General features: G+C 39.3%; 2 long non-coding RNA genes across 3 annotated transcripts in view; one reads left to right on the top strand and one right to left on the bottom strand.

Moving 5' to 3' along the window:
- The window catches only part of LOC122174231 (uncharacterized), a 923450-nt gene that overhangs the window by 766989 nt on the left and 140999 nt on the right, over window positions 1–15462 (bottom strand). The window lies entirely within an intron of this gene.
- Window positions 1–15462, top strand: part of LOC122173342 (uncharacterized) — a 41115-nt gene that overhangs the window by 7582 nt on the left and 18071 nt on the right. For both annotated transcript variants that reach the window (XR_010594529.1, XR_006173823.2), the window contains exons 2-3: window positions 10760–10872; window positions 14446–14646. This is a non-coding gene — a long non-coding RNA (uncharacterized LOC122173342). The remainder of the gene's footprint in view (window positions 1–10759; window positions 10873–14445; window positions 14647–15462) is intronic.

The following is a 15462-nucleotide window of genomic DNA, read 5'->3' on the forward strand; positions in this document are numbered from 1 at the left end:
GCAGCTGTCTATGCTGCTGCCTGACTGGCTGGCTACCTTTATAGGACCCCTAGTCAGAGAAGCCCCGCCCCCTAATCAGAGCTCAGCTTCTCTCCCAGCACACTGCCCCTACCAGCCGCCACACAAATACAAATACAACTACACCTACAAATAGCTACAAATACCTTCTCCTCCAACAGAAGTCCCACTCAAACTCCCCTGTTTCCAGCTCTATTTGCTGTAGGCAGCTGCATGGAAGGGCTGAGGATGGTTACAGCTGTGCCAGAGGAGCTGCACATTCTGCTCCTTTTGTCACTGCAGTTCTGGAGAGCCCTGTGGTTCAGAAGTCTCAGGCGCAGTGGGAGGAGGACAGAGCCCCTCCCCAAGTAACATGGGATGGATCATGGGGAGGGAACACCAAACATGCCAAGGTCCACCCAATATGAAAGGCCAGTGATTTTAGGGTCATAGGAAGACTAAACTATACATTTAAATTAGGATTGAGCAACTGGATAACTTTAATTGAAAGCATAATTTTTCCTTTCTACATGCTATCAAGCTCCCTGCTGCTGACTGGGATGAGAAGCAAAAGTGATAAAACACCACAGGAAAAGCTGTTAGTGTTTCTGGCCTTATCAGAATGAAGGACTATCATAATAGTCACAGGAAAGTCTCTTCCTTCCAGTTTTGCAGTCTACAGGTTCCATATTATAGAAGATATATCAGCATTTGGGTCCAAGTCCTGAGAAGTGCTAAGTACCTACCAATCCCAATCAGTATAATGAGAGTTCCAGGTGCTGCATTAAAGACAAATTATTACTATTGTGAAACTATCAGCACAAGTAAGGGTTGCAGAATCAGGACCAAGTACCTTTTCAGTGCTCAAACTCAATCTCTGAACAGTGGGTTTGCCCACTGCTAATGTAATACTTTTACCTTTTTTGCATTTCATGAAGAGCTTTGTTTCTTCAAAACAAATCTGGCAGCCAGCAATCGAATTTTTCTCTTTTCTATATTTTAAAACTCTGGAAAATGCCATAAACTGAGTGCTGAGGTCTGCTCCAACAGCTAGTAAAGTCAACAGAAAGGCTCCCATTACTTCAGTTGGATCAAACCACAGAGACCAACAGATTTTGTGGGCCAGATCCCCATTTGGTGCAAATACATGTCTCCCCATTAAAATTTACACTAGCTGAGGATCTGGTCTTGTGTTTTATTTTTGACCTCTTGATATTTCATTATACATATATCCTCCATGTGGCAAACTTAGTCAACCTGAATCTTTATTTTGAAAAGTGGGCATTTTGCCTTAATGATTACAGTCTAGAGACAGTGTGTTGAGCATCAATTACAAGTGACTTTTAAGGAAAAGTTACTTTTCCTTGAATCACCTTAGATGTGTAGGCAACAGGGAGAGGTCTTACTACTTCTATTATTGCCCATCTTTCCAATCATGAAGAGTAGCCATCATTAACACCCAAGGATATCATACAGGCTTGTGAAACTGATTTCCTGGCGAATATTGTTTCCCAAAATTAAAATAAAGATTTCATTGACCCATATAGGTCTTTAAAAAAAGAAGTCTGCAGCAGAGAGATCATATATTGATTAATATGTTTCATTTTGCTTAATTGTTTCAACACGTGTGACAGGAAAATAGAATGAAAATTACACACACACACACACACACACAAAGTGAAAAGGAGTTGCAACATTTTATAATATGTGGCAGGCCTCTTACTTAACTGCTAATGTATTCACCATTAGCATTTTGTTGGGTTCTTCTTAGAGATGAGCGGACCTCAAAATGTTGAGGTTTGGATCAATTTATATGAGTATCCATAAATTGTGGTTTGGGGTTTTGTTTGGTTTGGTTTAGGGTTTTGGGGGGAGGAAAAGGGGGAGGGAGAGAGTTGGGAAGCCTGACCAAACAACCTTGATGTGGAATTTGGTCTGGAATATGCACAAGGTAGCCTCTTCCAGAAATTCCCAACATTTCCTGATTTCATAAGGGAAATACAGCAATACCACAAGAAAGGTAATTTTTGCAGCATTTCCAGCTTGTACAAAACCATCTGCAATTTGCTCCTCAGCACTAATAAAAAACCAATACAAAAACGTAAGTAGCTAAAGCATGAACATTCAGTTGATTTTCTTTTTTTTCTTTTTTTTTAGGGTTTTGTTTGTTTTTCCATTTGTCAAATCCTTTCTAATTCAGGTCTTCCTCATACTAGGACACATTCCGAGTCTTCTGTATGTTCTGTACTACATTGTGCAGACTTATTATAATCATTATGAGAAAGTATGAGAATGGTGCAAAACTTTCACACTGAAACCTGAAATTGATCAACCTTGCAAGTAAACCTTGGACCATATTTGGAGAAGCGCAGGCCAACTTACAATTTTCAGTGAAAACAATGGAAAGAGTGATGATTTTGCAAAATTTCAAAACATAAAACTAAGCAAACCATGGAAGTCCTAAGCAGAATCTTGGGAAATGGTTGAGACATAAAAATCAAAGTAAAACTCCATGACAATGAGCCCACATGAACTGCATCCAAAAAACATGAACTGAATCCAAAACACAGTTACACACAAGTCTCTACAAACCAAAACTGCTGAGTTTCACACAGGATTACTTAAAAAAGCTATTGTTTTTCCTTTCATTGTGCAGACTGGAAGTTGTCTTTTAGGTTCAAGGTATTATTGATCTTCTGCAGAGTAAATTATATTTTATATAGCTGTAGATAAACATAAGATCATTAAAAATTGAGCACAAAGCTCTTGGAAATTGGAAAATTTTCACTATCAGAAAACTTTGTTGTTTCCTTTGATATTTGCTATCAGAGAGTTTCTCTACAACTACATGCAGCATAAGAACAGACTATAATAATAAATACACTGCCAAAAATTAGATGTAGCTCTCATAAGATTACATCTGCTTGAGTCCAGTGACAATTTTACGATTCATGATTCTGCTGGGATGAGATAAGAAGGATGTTGGAATCGAGCAACAGATACAAACTCAATCCATTTACCATGACTGTGCTGCACAATGCACTTAAAAGGAATATATTAGTATGCTTTAAGCATTTTTTAAATTCTATAGGTATACTGACACTTTCCCTATTACAATTTCACCTTTAAGGGCCTGACTCCAAGGTAATTAAAACGAGTGAAAAGAATCCAATTGGTTTCACTGAGATTTGAATCAGGCCATAAAAAAAAAAAAAATAAATGCATAGAGTACACTCAAACTTCCACATTTCTGCATCTCAAGCCAGCCATGATATAGTAAATAATTGTTCATAAAGTTATTGGGAAGTTACACTGTCACACTAGACTATAGGTGGAAAGATGAGCTGGGACAGTATGCAGTCACATACAGTAGTATAAAAAACAGACGGTAATAACAAGCTACCATTTTTGCTAAGAAAGGAAGCAGTTCTATTTGAACTTTGTATTTTGCATAAAATTGTGTGGGCATTTTCTTTGACCTTTTAACAAAAACACTAAATGAACGTACACTACAGCACTGTAAGATAGTCTCCAACCAACTTCTCTTTATCTGGTCAAAAAAAGCAACTGCAAAATTCTGTTCAGGGAGAAACAATTTTGAGTCCCTTTCAGGACTAGACCTGAAGGCCAGAAATAATAACTCCCCCAATGTATCGTATTATTATCTGCAGACCAAAATTTTAAAAGTTTTCCAAAGCAACAAGCAAAGATAAATTACTGAATTTCCTTGATATAACATTTTATATTAAAAGAAACAGAACCATAATTCAATCAAATGGCTAGATTCTCTTGGATATTTGTGCATAACCCCTATTGACTTGGGAACATAAAAATACTGTAACTCATTTGTTACTTTAAATCAGTGTTTTATAATAAGAAATGTTTGCAGTAGATACCATGGTAAGAAGTCTTTATTAAAGTAATCTGTTTTAATCAAGGCATAATAATATATAATTAACAATAACAAATTTATTCAACTTTTACCTTCTTTTTATGTTCACAGAATAGATGTAAGTAGAGTGATTTTTCACACTCAAACTACTGTCACCTTGTACTCCTTTACATATGCTTGTTGTAGCCACTTCTTGTCTTATACTTAGATTGTAATTCTTTGGAGCAGGGAGTCATTATAGGCATTCACAGTACCTAGAGCAGATTGGGCTACCAAAATGCAGTTAATAATCATGCTGACTTGAAGTTTATCCATATCTTACAATGTTTTTGCCCTGTGGCTTAACTGCAAATGACAATTCACATTTTAGTGCCTTATGGCTGTCAGCTTTGTTTCCTGATTAGGGGCCTGATCCAAAGCCTACTGGCGTGAAAAGAAAGGTTCCCACTGACTTCAGCAGGTTTTGGATCAGGCACCTGATCCTGCAAGTACTGAATACATCCAGGAGGTCTGAGTTCCCTCTGCTCACGTTTAATACATTCAGTAAATCTAAAATCAGTCAAATGGTAATGGAAGGGGGTAAGAATGAAGCAAATTCATTGAAAGATACAGCACAAGCAGCATCAGTGCAAGAGCATCCACACCAATGTGCCTCTGCGATGGCAGCTAGACCACTTTTAAGAAGGAGAGAGCCGCACCAGCTCCATTTAAAACTCTCTCTGAAGGCTGCCCATTAGTACTGACATTGTTGCGATGTAGATACATGTTCTCTAGGAACTGGATTGGCACCACCAACCAGGGCCACCCAGAGAATTCAGGGGGCCTGGGGTCTTCGGTAGCAGGAAGCCCCCGCTGCCGAATTGCCACCGAAGACCCAGCAGCGGCGGCTCCCAGAGCGGAAGGACCCCCGCCGCTGAACTGCTACCGAAGACCCTGAGCGGAAGATGTTCCGGGGACCCGGGCCCCGCGAGAGTTTTCCAGGGCCCCCGGAGTGAGTGAAGGACCCCGCTCCAGGGGCCCCAAAAACTCTCCAGGGGCCCCCAAAATTGCCCCACTTGCCCCCCCCCCCCCCCCCCGGGCCCTCCACCAACACATTTCACATAGGTTACCAAGCGGCTATTATCATTTTTGGTCTCTACTGACCTTGGCAAGATTAGAACACAAGATCAGATATGAATGGTGCTTTACTATCCAAATGTCACCACTGCACTTCCTGATCACCATACTGGTTTTCTATTTCATTTGATTCTGTAAGAAACCCAGTATCTGAGCTCATCATTCCTCAAAAGAGTAAAAAAAAAAGTGTGTAGAAATACAAAATATGTATTGTATCCCAGAAAGTGTTCATTTTGCACAAACAAAGGGTAGGTCTTCTCTGCAGCTAGGGGTGTGCTTCCTACTACAGACAGATATGCGCTAGCTCTGCTCAAGCTAGTGCACTAAAAATAGTAGGGCAGCCAGGGATAGCAGGAGCTGTAGCCTGAGTACTCAATTGGGGCTTTTTAGTGTTCATAATTAGCACATATGCTATATTAGATAGACTGAACCTGGGATATTTGTGGTTTTCCATACATAGACCACTTTGCTGATGAATTCTATGAGGGGGGGGAGAAGTCTTTAGATATATTAATGGCTATTTCTTTATAGCATTTCCTGTCTGGCAATGAACAATGTTCCAAAAGAGCTTTCCCTTTCCGTGAGTGGGCACTATCACTTTACAGCATAGCATGCCAAAGAATAACTTTAATGGATACTATATGCAATTCTAATGATCAGACTGGAATGTGAGGTTAGACAAAAAGGTGCTGGAATGCAATAATGAGTAGAGAAAAGGCAACACCTGAACATACAAGTAGAGTAACTAGATTAGTGATGTCCTTCCTTTCATTTCCCCTAGCTTTTGTATGTTTTCACTATTATACATATTGGTGTACTAAACTTAAAATTAACTAAGTTTTGAATACAGGGTACTAGTGTTGAAGATTCAAATAAAGGTTGAGATTTCACAATAAATCTGCTCAGAGACTTCCACTATAAATAGAGAAGAGCAAACTTGATATTCCTAAAGTAAAAATACAAACTTGAGAAAAAAATAAAATCCTTTCAGGTATCCTACATACACATCATAAAAAAATAAAAGGCATAAGGTCTAATTTCTAATAAACCTTTTGCAGGTTATCTGTAAAACATTTTAGAGTTTTGAAATGTTTCATCAAATAGCTTTATAAAATGAATAGACCTTATTAGTACCACAATTTTTTATTTTTATAATGCCTTTCATCAGGAGATCTCAAAGCACTTGACCAACATGAATCAATTAAGCCTCCCAAAACTCCGTGAGGTGGGTAAGTCTTGCAAACTACAGGAGAAACATTGCAGCCTTCACCCAGTGTAACATTGCAATCCACTTTTGTAATTTATGATCTATTGAAATATATAACCAAATTCTGTAGAGATTCACTACTTTATGCTTTTCAGCCTTTTCTCCTGACCCAACAGGTTTTTTTAATCATCTTATACTCAGCTGTATTTCTGATAATGTAAAGGGAAATGTTTCTACAGATTTGCAGGGACTGATTTTTATACATATGGTTTCAGCATACTATATATTTTAAGTCTCTAATGCCAAAGAAAGCAAATGCTGAGAAACTGCACATGGTATGCAAAAATGCTTACCATGTCATTGATTATTCTCTGATGTGATATATTACCAAAAGTAGACATTATTATTTGTATAAAATGACATCTATAGAGAGCACATTTTCCTACAAATTAAGGCACCAGTCCTGTCAATGCATCCACACAGACAGATGGCTGTGCACACACAAAGTCGTCATCGACTTCAGTGAGGCTCCTTGCAGGCATGAGACTCCACACACAATTCAGTTTGCAGGATCTGGGCATAAATAGGCAACATAAGAACCACTAGCAAAGTTTAAGGCCATAATCTTTCAGTGAACTCAATACATGCAGGCCCCTGTGCCAAAGCAGAACCCCACTGAAGTCCATAGTCAGTCACCTGCATAGCGCTCAAGACAGGATCAGGATCTGATTCTAAGTTTTAGTGTAAGATCTAAAACAAATTACATTTTGTCGAGCAATTTCTATCATCACAGCGCTCCAGGAAAGTAGTGTATGGAATGTTTGATCATCCAAGAATTACATCTTCCACAGAGGTAACACCTAAAAGTATGACAGACTACAGTACTATGATTTGGCAGTTCATAGCACACTTATTCAGACAGGAAACAGATACCTTACTATCTGCTTTACTGCAGTTGATCACTTGCATTTTTGTTCAGATGCTTCCTATTTAAATTTATAGCACATCATTCTTTTAAAAAATATCTATCCTAAAGGAAAACATGGGCTAGCAGGCTGAAAGTTCAGAAGATAAGGAACCCTTTTCAATATAAATAGTCTATGAAATAATTTTCAAAGTGCAATTTTACTATATTCTGGAAAACAATCAAGTGCCTCTTTCTTGATTTTTTTTCTGATGTTCATGTATTGATGCTGATAATATATTGGCAACATAAGTAATAAGTAGAATTAAATACCAAAAGTTATTTTATTTCAAAGTATTTCTCTCATGAATCTAAAGTGCCATCATAATTATGCCAAAAATTGAAAGTCTTCTATGATAGCTTTGCTACGATGGATGTGGCTAAAGCTCATCTGGAGTAGCTTTAATGCTGGTAGTATGTGTCACAGCCCTATGCTCTGTCATGGCGTCTGGATAGCCAATTGTCGGTCAGAAGGTCACATCGGTGCCGTGTGCAACACCTTGGTGCCGTGTGCAGCGCCTTGGTGTCGTGTGCAACACATTGGGGCCGTGTGACCATTCTCGAACCTTCCGCCTCGTCAATTGTAGGTCACATTGGTACCATGTACTACAATTCCAGTGTGCCATGTGCATAAGCTTAGCGTGCCGGGTGCAGTGTCTGTTTACGTAGAGGGCACCAGCTCAGAACCTGGTTGGTGTAGGAGCGGGGAACCAATTAGATGCTAGCACGTGCAAGGGTCTTCGAACAAAAACTATGTCCCTCACCTAAATCAGCAGGAGTGTCCACGTGTTAGCTGAAAGGCCTGATCACCCTTTCAGCCAGGATCTCCTCCGGATTTAGCTAGCTTGTGTCGTGTTCTTTCGGGTTACATCTCATCATGTCCTTGGTGTCTGTACTGCTGGTCAGCTGTGCCTAGAGTATGGTATGCATGTATTAATTTTCGTAGACATTCTGTTGGTTAGGCCCTTTTTCTTTATTACTTGGTACCAAATCTCATGTACAGTGTATAGAGGGCAAATTGTTACAGTTTGCTCAGTTTTGTATGCTTGTTCTGGTTTTTGGTAAATAGTTGGTTGTAAATTATCTGATTCCTTGTTGTTAAATGTATATAGCTTGTTTTATATTACTGCTTTCTTGTTGTTAAGTGTACATAGATTGTTTTATAGTGCTGCTCTGGTGACAGTTTTGGCTGGTTACTTGTTCCTATTTCAATTGAGTTTATATTGTTAGTTGGTAAAAGTGCTCCTCCCCAGCCCAAGTTGTGATTTTTTCCCATCAATAAACAGCCACCTGTTTTTGAATTGCAATCTGCCTCTGTCTCAATTTTCCCCCTTCCACTTGATCCTCATTCGAACCTGTATTGGTCTCTGACAGTATGCATGCGTGCTTCTAAATATACCACATTGTTTCTATCCTTAAAAATATGCTTTCTTATTTACAGTATTGGATGGCCCAAATAAACCATCATTAATCATGCACTCAGTATAGTGGCGACAAACAGTCTGTTTTTGACCACGTAGTTAGTTACTAGTTAAAAGCTGTTGCAAACAGCTTTTATTTGCATGGAAGAAAATCAGCTTCAAGTAACTGCTTGCAATAATTTGCAGGAACCTGCTTGTGCAATCCAGATTCTGCAAGAACACCACGTACAGTTTGCTTCACACATCAGGAAGAATGTACCATTCTGTGTAAGATACAAAGTGATTCCTCCTAGACATGGCTCCAGTTAAACACAGAAATGATACTACATTTACAATATAATGCAAAATTGGAAGTGACTGCCAGAACTTCAGCGGTTGTAAATTGATATAGTCCATGAAACTATACTGGTTTACAAAAGTTATGGAACTAAACCTGGAAATTGGGTGTGTTACATTACACAATAGGACTGTATGTTGGTTTGCTCAATCTGGCTATTTTTGAAGAGTAACTTATCATATTAATAATAAGCAGCAGCAGTTTGAGGATTTCTTATCCAGTTTCAGAGCTATGTTAATTAGTGCATTTGTTCAATGTGTTATGTTGGGTTTTCTCCTTTATTCCGAAATCTTAAATATTCATGAATGCCTACTGTTGATGTTGCCAGGAGTTATATGTTCATAACCAAGATCAGAATTTGTCCTTATATGTATTATATTATGATTGCATTAGGTTGTTACAAAATAAAGTATAAGAAAAATGCTATTTTATTATCAATTTTCTATTTATTTGTATAAAAAAAGACAATGAATGGTACATAAATGGCTTACAATTTGTATGTTCCTGAATACTGCATGCTTCATGGGTTTTCCATGCCATTTTACAGTGCAAAGATGCAAGACTAGACAATATAAAACCAACCAGAGAATGCATTGATGTAACACATTAAATTCCATGAAAATTTTCAACAAAACAAGAAATAGAATACATTTAAGTTAGAGCCGGGCAGGAAATGTATCCTTCTACAACAAAATTAGGTAGCAGGCCAGAGACTTAATGCGAAAATGTAGAAGAGATTCTTCACTATCCACACATCATTCATCACTGTAAGAGATGTACGGCGCCAAGGATTTGAGGAGGGGGAAGCAGCCAAATGGAGCCCAATAACCCAACATGCAAAGAGCTTTGTTTGCAAATTAGGAATTAGAATGCTGAGAGAAAGCAAGTCCAGGACAATCCTTGAGATTCATATCAGAGGCCATTCAGATTTGATGTCATCATCTGAAGATATGTTTGTCTGATAAAGTGCCCATTTGTTCTAAGTTACGCAGGCAGTTAATATTAATTTAAACACAAGAAAACAATGAAAAATATCATTTGCAGAAAATAAACCAGTAAATCTGCCAGTTGACCACACATGTGCAGTGGATGTAAAATTCTGGAAAAATTCCAGCAGCTGTAAAGCTTCTAAAATTCTTCTCTCTTGCTCTCTCTCTCTCTCCTCTCATTACCAAGCATCTGTCTGGTAGATGTCACCCAACAAGTTGTTTATTTAGCTCCTGATCTTCAGATAACTGTCAGCATTTTAAATAGAGTTTTCAACTTCTCTCTTTTACTAGCATTATCTGTTGCTAATGTAAAGTTTAATACTGCTTTTATTCCTAACTTGGAGCCCTATCCTGAAAATACTTCATTTTACTTGCGTGAAAGGGTTTGCAGGACTGGAGCCTATAGCTTTTTAACTCTGCCCCTTCCCTATATACCTCAGGGCCAAAATCAGGAAAAACAAGTTAGCTTTAGGTCCAGAGAAACCTGTACGTATTAAAAAAAAAGGGGGGGGGGATTAAGTCTACACTTAATACTATCATTTGAGCAAGAATTTACCAATCATGGGATGGTACAGAAAAACCATCTGACAAGTTATGTTTTGAAAACACAACAGAGCTTGCTGGTTTGACTTGGCTGTGGCCATCAAATATGGCAGTATGTGTGTGTGTAAACTGAATATCATTTCTATATGAGAAACTGTTATCAGAACCTGTAATAGCATCTTTGTAACATAGCAATGAATGATTATTGCAAAGCTACATTTTACTTTTTATTGGTCCTATCTAGAACATGACTACAGCTAAAATAAATTCTCTAATGTATTTTTGCTTATCAGATTTGTGTACAATAACAGTGTGTCATGGCATAAATTGATGTAACTCCATTGAAGTGAAGGAAACTACACAGATTTTTTTTACCAGCTGAGGATCTGGGACATTGTGACTAAAGGTATTTAAATAAATCTTTTGCTGTATTAGACTGTTCTTGTGAATGAAACCGCTGATCTCCACTTGGCTGTGACTCAAGCCCTTTTATTTGCTGACTGGGGAATATTTAACTGAGTGTAAGTTCTAGCAAATCTTAGTGAGAGTGGTCATGCTGGAGGTGCCCTAGTTGCCATTTTGCAAGCACTTTGTAGTTAGAAGCGGGAAAAAAAAGAGGTTTCTGCAGATAGCAAAAGGGAATGATGATGACCAGTAGCATCAAAGTGAGGGGTAGTATGTAGGAACCACCACCAACGGAGACAGAAGGCTACTATTATTTATGTTACTGTAGTGCCTCGCAGCCCTAGTCATGGCCCAGGTGCTATACAAACAGAACAAAAAGATAGTCCCTTTCCGCCCCAAGAGCTTATAGGCTCCTAGTCTGATGACACTTCATGCAAAGAAATTCACCTGGTTGTCTGGAGTACGGGCCAGGTAATGAGGAAGGGAATATTTACCTGGTATCTGCTGTCTCTCTGGTATCACTTTTCAAGATGTCACCCAGAGCTTTATGCTGGGCTGCAGCCTACCAGGCTGCACCCCCACTACTCCAGCACCCGGGGGAGGAAGGGAACTCACAGTGACAGGCTGTTGTGATGCTGCTGGAGGAGGAAGCCCAATAACTCCACTCAGTTGCTCTGAAGTCTCAATGTACCAGTGCAACAAGAACATTTGTTTAGAAGTCCCAATGTACTCAAATGGGCAAATCCATACAATTGCATTAAAGTCCAGATGTACCTATGTGCTTTAAGTGCAACTGCAACTTCCAGTGCTACCACAAAATGCATGTGAACATACCTACCTCCTTTCAGAGGCAGCAACAAAGAAATATTCACCCAATGACACCCATAACCTGATGGGAATGTAGGACATGCACAATGGAAGGCAGGGAAAAGTGGGAAGAGGCCGGCTTCTCACAAGTGCCATCTTACAAAGTAATTCCACCCACCCAAATCCTCTCCCTCTCAATTCCCATGCTTGTGAGAAGTGCTGGGGGGTTGACTAATAGCAACTCTTCTAACAAGAAAGGGTTGACATTAGTCAGCGGGTGCTGTGATTTACCCAAGCATTTGGTCTAACCTGCCAGCTGCTGCCCCAGTATCCAGCACCAAGTACGATAATCTATCCATAACTGCAGACCAATACACATTTCTTGCTTATTCCTTCCTCTTGGCTGTCTTTTCTTGCTTTGAGCTTTTTGCCAAATCCTTAATAATAATAATAATAATAATCTATAAATGCTTGAGAGACAAGGTGGGTGACGTAATATCTTTTATTGGACCAACTTCTGTTAGTGAGAAAGACAAGGCCCAACACTGCCACAGCAACACTGCTCATAAATGTTTGGGTTTTTAATGGCCTGTTTCCAAGTTTATCTCAGGCTGAGTTCTTTTTATTTACACAACTACAGGGAAGGTTACTCATACATGATCAACACATGGTGATAGGCATGTTAGGAGCTGGATCACAATTGTTTTTGTCCAAAGAAACGTTATGAGGAAGTCTTCTCATGAGTTGTTCATACAAAGTTTAGTTTGATAATGATTACAAAAGTAATGTTCCTATTTCTTATATTTCCTGATTTGAAAACTCTTTTTTGCATGAGTAATCCCAATGAAGTTAATGGAGAAAGAGAGAAAGAAAACAGGCCTCTCTAGTTAACAGCCCAAGATCTTGCCCCCCTTATTCATGCTGAATAGGTCTTTACTTTAGGGCCTTACAAATACTTGTTTGTATTATGATCTCTTATTTAGGCCTCAGTCCTGCAAAATTTACTACTAGTTGTAGTGACAACTCATAGTAATGTAGTAGTACAGGGGCTATTCATGATAATAACCACTACACTGGGATCAGATGAGTATAGGATTAGGTCTCCAGGGACTGATTCAGCATCCCTTAACAAACTCTTTATTCCTCATGAAGTCCTAATCCTGAAAAAAATCTTGCTACTAAATTAAGTGATTACTACCATGAGGGGCCCTATTGATTTCTAAGGTCTTGATTGCACTGAGTTGAACGAAGCTACTCAGGGTGGCAAGCACTACATCTGGTAATGAGTGCATGCAGGACTAAGGCTGAAGTAAGGAATATAATTCACATTCTATAAAGCAATCAGACAGAGGGTGGAATCCTGGCCTCACTGAAGTCAACAGGAATTTTGCTATTGATTTCAGTGGATACAGGAGTCAACTCATGAAGTGTAAAGCAGCCAGAAGTACAGCATCAAGATAGGGAGTCTGGCTTTTAAAGATCTTTATTTCCTAACTAGATTTGAGAACATATCATTTTAAAAACACACCCTTATGCATCTATGTGTCTCTCTTTCATATTATAGGTGTTGCTACCAACATCAAGGTGTCTGCCTTGGCTGGTTTTTTTTATTATGATTTTTACTTTTTTAAGTTCTAGCTTAAATGGCTCAGCTGTTTCTAAGAACTGGGTTGTAGGGGAAAAAACCCAAACCCTCTTTACCCATGTTCAAAAATTCTTACAGCCACATAATTGAGAAGCCCTAGTGCTCCACGCTTCAGAGCAAGGAGCTGAAATTTAGCCAGGGGTTGCACTGATATCAGGGGTGTGTCTTTTGCTGTCCCCATGAGTATCCACCCAAATTTGGCCCACGAGTAAGCCCATGAAAATTTCCTCTACTGAGCATGTCTGAGTTGGCTGTTAGAGACTGGCAACATGATATCTCAAAAGATTCCATCCGCACTAAGCATATGCAAATTGTTGGAGAATAATACTGCTGGCTTCTAACCAAAATTCCACCTGCACTGAGCACACTACATCCCCATGCAACTACCATCTGCTAAGTGGGCTGAGCATATGCTATCCCCACAGATCATGCTCCCTCTCAGGGCTGAGCAGAATATTTAGAAAAATTACTCCTCTTAACTGTCAGGAAGTACTGACACCAGAACTCAGAGCAGAGAGACTCTCTCATGTTCTCACTGCCCCCCAGTTGCTGGTTTCTAATTAGCAAGGAGAAAGCAACCTGACTCAGATATAGAGGTCTGAGGAGCAGGAATGGGAGGAGGGAGTAGAAGCAAAGGGGAGACAGAAGCAGTACCAGGGAGAAGGAGTCAGAAAGATTTACGGCCAGTAGACACAATTTCAAATGGAACCAAGGATTCCTGGTCTCAACATTCTTCTGCTGTCAGCAAACGAAATCCACTGGCAAAATGTCTCTCTCATCCCTTTCTAATGGCTGGTCCACATAGAATAGCCTACTGTTGTTACCAGTGGCTCAATTAGCTCAAATGGTAGCGGGCTGTGCTATGGATCTAAAAGGTCCCAACTCTTCCAATGGCCAATGCCAGGTTCAATATGCTCCCAAAGATGAAATTCCTGTTTTGGTTTGCTTTTCAAAAATTAAGAAATTACATCAAAAATGTAATAGTAAGGTTGCAAAGGTAAGGTTGCCAGGTTCAAAAGTTGGGAAATGCCAGTTAAGGTTGAATCTTAATTCAGTTCCCTGAAGGGTATGCATTATAATGCAGTATTTACATTGTGTGTTCACATACTATTTTTTCCACAGGAAACTACTCTCATTCCATGCACAGGATGAACAATACCCAGGGAATGAATCAAGGTTGTGTAGTGAAGGAAACTATTGTCTACAGGACCATAAGAACATAAGAATGGCCCTACTGGGTCAGACCAAAGGTCCATCTATCCCAGTATCCTGTCTTACAACAGTGGCCAGTGCCAGGTGCCCCAGAGGGAATGAACAGAACAGGTAATCATCAAGGGATCCATCCCCTGTCGCTCATTCCCAGCTTCTGGCAAACAGAGGCTAAGGGACACCATTCCTGCCCATCCTGGCTAATAGTCATTGATGGACCTATCCTCCATGAACTTATCTAGTTCTTTTTTGAACCCTGTTATGGTCTTGGCCTTCACAACATCTTCTGGCAAGGAGTTCCACAGGTTGACTGTGCATTGTGTGAAGAAATACTTCCTTTTATTTGTTTTAAACCTGCTGCCTATTAATTTCATTTGGTGACTCCTAGTTCTTGTGTTATGAGAAGTAGTGAACAACACTTCTTTATCTACTTTCTCTACACCATTCATGATTTTATAGACCTCAATCATATCTCCCCATAGTCGCCTCTTTTCCAAACTGAAAAGTCCCAGTCTTATTAATCTCTCCTCATACGGAAGCCGTTCCATACCATAATCATTTTTGTTGCCCTTTTCTGAACCTTTTCCAATTCCAATATATCTTTTTTGAGATGTGGTGACCACATCTGCACACAGTATTCAAGATGTGGGCATACCATGGATTTATATAGAGGCAGCATGATATTTTCTGTCCTATTATCTATCCCTTTCTTAATTATTCCCAGCATTCTGTTCACTTTTTTGACTGCCACTGCACATTGAGTGGATGTTTTCAGAGAATTATCCACAATGACTCCAAGATCTCTTTGTTGAGTGGTAACATCTAATTTAGACCCCATCATTTTATATGTATAGTGACCCCTCACTTCATTTGTTACAGAAGTTGAAAAGTGTGTAGTGAATAAGGCAGGGTATTTCAGAAAGAGAAAGG

The sequence above is a fragment of the Chrysemys picta genome, chromosome 1, assembly GCF_011386835.1.
Source record: "Chrysemys picta bellii isolate R12L10 chromosome 1, ASM1138683v2, whole genome shotgun sequence".
Classification (NCBI taxonomy): domain Eukaryota; kingdom Metazoa; phylum Chordata; order Testudines; family Emydidae; genus Chrysemys; species Chrysemys picta.